Consider the following 7,111-nt stretch of genomic DNA (forward strand, 5'->3'; position numbering starts at 1 on the left):
CCATAAAATTTTGATGAACAAAAAGAAAAAGAAAGGCTGTCCTTCTAATAGCCTCCTCCTAATGCCACTCAAATATCCAAGAGGGAAGGGGTTCAGTTAACGTGACCAGATTAGGAGCCCTGCACGTCGGTGACTACTGCCTCCCTCTAGAAGAGTCTGCAGATGCTGCCTCCCAGTTCTTGTAAATTAAGCTGTTAAATAATTTAAGAACCTTTCTAGAGATAATATTCAAGCATAGCTGTGTGCAGGATTCTGAATCCCTTCTTGGAAGTGGGTACAAAGTTTCCCTATTACCTGTCTGTTGGCATCTTTTATGTTTCCCTGATTTTTTCAAAGGTCACTGATGGTGGGTGCTTGATCACATCTGCAGGCGTCTGTCATTTCCCGGCCTGAGGAAAGGGAGAGGAAGGAGGGAGGCAAACAATGGACACCCCTGAACACTGTGCACTGGGTATGCAGTATACATACACTATTTCATCTCAGCTGTCATTATCATGCTGCTTTTCACATGAGGTCAAATCTGGCCTGCTGCTGTTATTGTAAGTAAAGCTTTATTGGAACACAACCATTCCTACTTATTTAATTATTATCTATGGCTGCTTTAGTGCCACAGTGGCAGAGAGGAGTAGTTGTGGAAGACAGCATATGGTCTGCAAAACCTAAAATATTTACACTCTGGCTCTTTAGAGAAAAAGCTTGACAACCTATTGAAGAAAGCAGTAAAAGTGTATGGAATAATATTGAATAGTATTAAATATGTAAAATTGGAGTCCCAGAAGGAGAAGATAAAAAGAATGGGGCAGAATAAATATTTGAAGAGAGCCCTAACCGGTTTGGCCCAGTGGATAGAGCATTGGCCTGCAGATGAAGGGCCCAGGTTCGATTCCGGTCAAGGGCATGTACCCTGGTTGTGGGCACATCCCCAGTAGGGGATGTGCAGGAGGCAGCTGATGGATGTTTCTCTCTCATCAATGTTTCTAACTCTCTATTGTCCTAATTTCTCCTTTAGGGACGTAAGCACAGGTGACCAAGGGTGCCTCAGCCAGTCTCTAAACAGATACTGATACGTACTACCTAAGGTACTTACTTAATATTGGCCGAGCATAAATTACACAGGAGACAGACATGCAATGCACGAATCACTCATGGTTTATTTACAGAGTCCTGGTGGTTTCCAGACCTCTGCAGGCCACCCGGGGATCCGCGCCGACAGACACACACACTGGACGTTGGATGTTGCAACTGCGGCTCGACATCTTGTTTGAGGCCTCAGTTTCCGGCTCACTGTTTGGACTCGCAGTCCACGGCAGAGCTTGGGCAGATTGCAGGAAAGGGGGTAGAGAGTGACTGTCTGTGGAGTGACTGTCTCTGATCTTCCTCTGGTGCTTCCTCTTTTTATGTGCCTAGATGGGCGTCTTCAGTGTGTCTTATCAGCGGGTCCCAGGAGCCTTGCATATCTGATTTTACATATGAGGAACAAATCACTTTATCTATTTTTTACATACAGGCCACTCAAAGGTGTTTATCAACCTGGTTACATTACATTCAATACTTTTTAACATCACACTTTAATATCACACTATAATTCCACACTTTGATACTTATTCTATATTATTCTTATCACTATTACTATAACATCTATCCCTTTCCCTTCCTCTCTGTAAAAATTCAATGAAATATATTAAAAAAATATTTGAAGAGAGAATGACTGAACACTTTCCAGAATTGATGAAAGACATCAACACACAGGTTTTAGAATCCTAGGAAACTCAAGCAGGATAAACACAAGGAAGGTGTCTGTACTTGGTACATTTTAATCAAGCTAGAAAAGGGAGGTAAAGAGAAAATCTTTTTTTTTTTTTTTTTTTTACGGAGAGGAAGGGAGAGGGATAGAGAGTCAGAAACATCGATGAGAGAGAAACATCGATCAGCTGCCTCCTGCACAGCTCCTACTGGGGATGTGCCCGCAACCAAGGTACATGCCCTTGACCGGAATCGAACCTGGGACCCTTCAGTCCGCAGGCCAACGCTCTATCCACTGAGCCAAACCGGTCAGGACGAAAGAGAAAATCTTAAAGTCATCTGGAAAATAGTCTATAGTCAGAGAAAAAACAATGAGAGTTATAGCTAATTTCTTATTAGAAGCTAGGGAAGACAGAAGGCAATTGAAGAACAACTTTAAAGGGCTTAGACAAAGAAGTCTGTGAACTTAAAAGTCTATATCTAATAATAATCTCCTTCAAAAATAGAAGCCAAATTAACACAAATAAAAGCTTGGAAATGTCATTGCTAGGAGACCTACATTAGAAGAAATACTAAAGGAAGTTATGCAGGCCAAGGGCTAGACTCCCAGGAAGAAACGAAGAGTGCTGGAACTTGTAAATGGGGACAAATATAAAAGATTGTTGTTTTTTCCACTTAAAATTTTTTTTACTGTTTAAAGCAAAAGTAAAAATATAGAGGTAAAATATATGGCAACCCTAGCTGGAAGGGTGGAGAGCAGTAAATAAATGATGCTATCGCAAGGCTTATCTGTTATCTCCATGTGAGTGGTGACTGCAGGGTGTATACCTTTGTAGAGTTCACTGAGCAGTACCCGTAAGACTTGTGCACTTCATTGCACGTTAATTATGCTGTTCCACAAAGCACTGTTAACATAAGAAGAGAGAAATAATGGCCACGAGAGAGCTGTGTAAGCCAGCAGGACTCACCAGTGGAGCAGATGTTTGTGTCTGTCACAGGAAGTCAGGTCCTGCTCCCTGGGAGAGGCTGTTACAAGTTGAAGTTGGAGTGGGCTGAGGTTCAGGCCCCTTCCCACTCCAAGGATGAGGCAGGAATTTCCTCTGTGACTGACTCCTGCGGGAGCATGTCCTCCTGCCTTCCTGGAGACCTGCAATAGGACTTGGCCCATGTGATGAAGGGCCCTGAGGCCTGTCCTTCCTGTCCTGGGCCTTGGGGTGGGGGTGAGGAGCTGGAAAACTGACCACCCCCTTCCCGGGACCCTCTCCTTACAATGGGAAAAACTAGAATATCAGCCGGGAAGGGACTTTGATTCAATCAGTGCACTGCTGCCATTTTACACAGATGGGACTTGGGGCTCAGAGCGAATAAATTTGAGAAACTGGACTTGAAACCAGGCCTCCTCTTTGTACTATAGCAGCTCCCTTGGCCCCTGAACATAGCTAGAGGACCCACAAAGATACCTTTCTCTGCCCCTTTCTTAAAACTCTTCAGCCCACCACTGCCTTTGTTTTTTGAGTTTTGTGGAAAACAGCTGCCAAGTTAATTCATACTGAGGTGTGAGTGATTCATAGCCATTTAAAGCCCTTCTAAAAGGACATGCGTATTAGCCATCTCCAAGAAACTGCCCTTTGGTGTGATCCCATCCGGCATGGCAGGCTGAGGAGAACTATTGTGAGGCCGGGGCAGGCAAGGAAGGTGAGGAAAGTGTTTCCAGCGGAGGCAGCCTGGTTCAGGGCTCTGTCTCTGCCCTCAGTCACTGGCTCCTCTTGGGTACATTATATTACCTCCCTGGGCCTGTTTTTTTTTTTTTTTTTTCTGTGTAAAATGAAGGCTTAACTAGAATAGCTCAGAGGCCCTTTCCACTTACTAGTGCCTTCACTTTACAAGAGTGGTGTTGTTGTCTTCTTGGCTTTCATGACCTTAGAAGGAGACTAGAGCCTCAGGGGATGGGGGTGGGAAGTCTCCACTTTACAGGGGAGGAAATGCAGCAGAGAAGGAAGGCCCCTCTGTGGGATGGATGCTGTGTGTGCCCCCCACCCCCTGCTGCCTCATGACAGGGGCTCTGGCTGCTTCTCTGGACAGGGGTGGGGTGAGCCAGCCCCACTGGAGGCCCCAGAGGGCAGTAGGGACCCTGACAGAGGGCCTCTTCCCAGACCAGGCATCAGAGCCGCCTCGAGGGTCTGCACTGACTCCCCAGTGCCTCTCACCCTCTGCACCTGTGAGCTTCCGCCCAGCACCCCCCACCCTTGGCTGCCCTTTTCTTCTCTGCCTGGGACACTCTCGTTGAAGTGGCTTCCCACTAGTTTTTGCTTTTCACCTTTTTTGTAAATGCACCAAGTTTCTTTGGGTTTCTTTTGGTTAGTAAGATAGGTACTGATTTAGGTCTCCCATAAAGTGAAGTGGCATAACGCGTTCATAAAAAGAGGAGGCTTCCTGTATATGAAGGAACCTGCTCAACTAGGACGACTCTTATTCCGGCTGTTAATACTCACAGTGCTGCCTGAGAGGCACGGGGCTGCCCTGCCACTCCACCAGGCGCCAGGCGGTACTTGCTCACTGACCAGGTCACCAGGAACCTGGGGTCTCTGGAGTCTCAATCCCAGATCCTCTGCCCATCCCTAGTGACTGCCAAGTGGGTATGCTCCTCTCTTGCTTTGGGGATGTACAACTGTTCTATTTCCAAAATAAAGAGAACAAAGCTCCTTTACCGGCAATGATTATGGGGTAATAAAAGGAGGTTTAATGGGTGCTCAGGGAAGGAGACACAGCAGCTCTGACAACTACCAGTGCCAATTGTCAAAGCATCACCGCTCCCTAAGGTACCAGGAGGCAGGTAGGAGACGAGGAGATGGCTGGGCTGCAGGTCCTCCTCCAGAGAATATGGTCCCAGGAAAAACAGCGCTGGGGCAGAGAGCCTTGGGGCCATGGGATCCTTGTCTGGCCTCTCACAGAGTCTCCGGGGGCCCGTGGCCACATGGGTAGCAGTGGCTGTCTGACCAGTGAAGCTGTGAAGGACAGGATCTTAGAGGCCATCTGGACCAAGTTTGGCAAATCACATACGTCACCACTTCTGTGCCCATCATGCATCTGTCCCCACTGAACCTAGAGGCAGCCTCTTCCTCAGTGACCTCAGATTGCCACCCCTCTGGCCTGGGTGGAGACCGGGAAAGCCCAGTAACCTGAGTGCCCTTGTCCCCTGTGCATTGAGTCCATGTCCCCAGCTCAGCTGTCCACGGGAGAAAGTGGTGACTGAGGCCTGGCTGAGGACCTGGAAGCCACTCACCATCTGCATCCTGCGCCCTGTTTCTGCTTGCCAAAGTGAGGGGTCTGCACTGAGCCCTCACGTCTCTAGAGCTCACGTGAGCTCAGGTCCGTGTCCACTGGAGCTCAGTTGTGTCTTTCCTAATGGATCTGAGGCCTCCAGAGGGTGCGGTTTGTCTCATTTGGGTTCCACAAATAGAAGCTGGCCTCTCTGTATAGTGCTGAACAGGGCAGGAGTTCAAACCCCGCCACAGGTATAACATGGGTGACACCTGTATGTGTGTGTGTGTGGGAGGGGACCTGTGAGCTGGAGGACTTGGCTGAACAGGGGATGGCTGGGTTTGCATTTAGGGTTGTGGGTCCAGAGCTCAACTGCTCAGTGTAACAGAGAGAGGCCCAAGGGGGAGGGAGGAGCAGAGGGACGGAGAGAGGAAGGGAGGTGGGAGGGACTGCATGCGCCTCAGCAGGAGGCCTTCTCTGAGGCTCCCTGGATCTTCAGTCATGTGTCCCCTGAGCCCAGGGAAGCAGGGTTGGCCAGGAGGAAGCAGCTCCAAGCTGCCCCCAGGGAAGAGCTTTGGACCACCCCAACGCAGGCCGAGGAAAGGGGGACAGGCAGGGGTGTTGGGAGGCCCTGGGTCTGAGGCCAGCTTCTGCAGCTGCTTTTACCAGCAGCTGGTATTTGGGTTGAGCAGAGACCAACCTGCATAATTGGACCCTTGCCTGGTGCCCAAACAGGGCACAACCAAGGGACCTTGGGAACCTGAATCCTGATTTCATCCCTCTGCTCTTCCCCCGCCAGGGACCTCTCAGGCTGAGCTGTCTGGGTTCGTCCCCCTTCTGCTGCCTTGGTTCTCCCTGGTGGCCCCAGCCCCGCCTGGGCACTCCCTGTGGAGGAGGAGGGCAACTTTCAGGAAGCTGGCCAGTGCCAGGGCTGGGCATTGCCCATTAGGATGACTCTTCCTTGTTATGGTCTCTTGTTTTGATGGAATGTCTCTTCCAAAAGTTTCCTGAGGAAAGATGCAGACGTGGCCACCTTCACGTGCTTTCACGGATCACTGGGGCTGCGCGCCTCCAGGTTCCCCAGCAGCTACTAGTCCGGGAACCGTCTGACCTTTGAGCTGCTTGACCTTGATAATTGGCTCCCAGCTGCCGGGGCAGCTCCTCCTGACCTTGTGGACATGTCCCTCTCCTGACCTCCACTGTCACATCCTGTCACTAAGAGACCCCCAGCAATGACTACAAACAAACAAACAGGCCAATAGAGAAAGGAAACACTAACAAATGGCAGCTTTAATGACCAGCGAAGCACATGGAGGTCACAATCCAGGAATGTGTTTTTACTAGAGGCACCTCATGGAAAAACTGAAAATACTAAGAAAACAGCACACTCCAGACTCTGCCAAACAGCTCTAGCAGCAGCTTCCTCCTGTTAAAGAAGATCTACATCCCGGAAGTATTAAATTTCTCATTTTTAAAATTGTTATATAATATTTTTGTTAATCCTCACAGGAGGATTCCCCCCCCCCCATTGATTTTTAGAGAGTGTGAACGGGAGGGGGAGAGACAGAGAGAAACATCGATGTAAGAGAGACACATTGATTGGTTACCTCCTGCACAGCCTGCAACCTAGGTACGTGCCCTTGACCAGAATCAAACCTGAGACCTTTCAGTCCGCAGACTGAGCAAACAGCTAGAGCTATTCATATTTTTTGGTAGAATGGGTGTTATATTTTTGAACCAGTAGCAGCACTGGAGGGAAAAATAGGGCATCCCCAAAGGTGGCTCAAAACATTCTTAGGTCTTGGCCCCCTTCCCTGGGCCTTGCTGGCCACACAGACTCGTGTACATCACATCGTTTGGGGGCCTGTGGTATGAGAATGGATGGGGAAGTGAAGTGAGGGGGCGGGCACAGGGGGAAGTGGTGCCCTGCCTGGATTCTGCCCGGGAGTTTTCTGGACCACATGAGGTGGGTAGAGGTGAGGGGTTACCATCTGCTAGGAAAGGCAGTGAAGTGGATGCCAGCCCCTGCCCATCTTCAGAGGCTGGAAGGGACTGGATGGACTCCATCTTATACTCAGCCTTCACCAGGGGCCAGCCTGAGGTCACC

The sequence above is a fragment of the Eptesicus fuscus genome, chromosome 16 (assembly GCF_027574615.1).
Source record: "Eptesicus fuscus isolate TK198812 chromosome 16, DD_ASM_mEF_20220401, whole genome shotgun sequence".
NCBI lineage: Eukaryota > Metazoa > Chordata > Mammalia > Chiroptera > Vespertilionidae > Eptesicus > Eptesicus fuscus.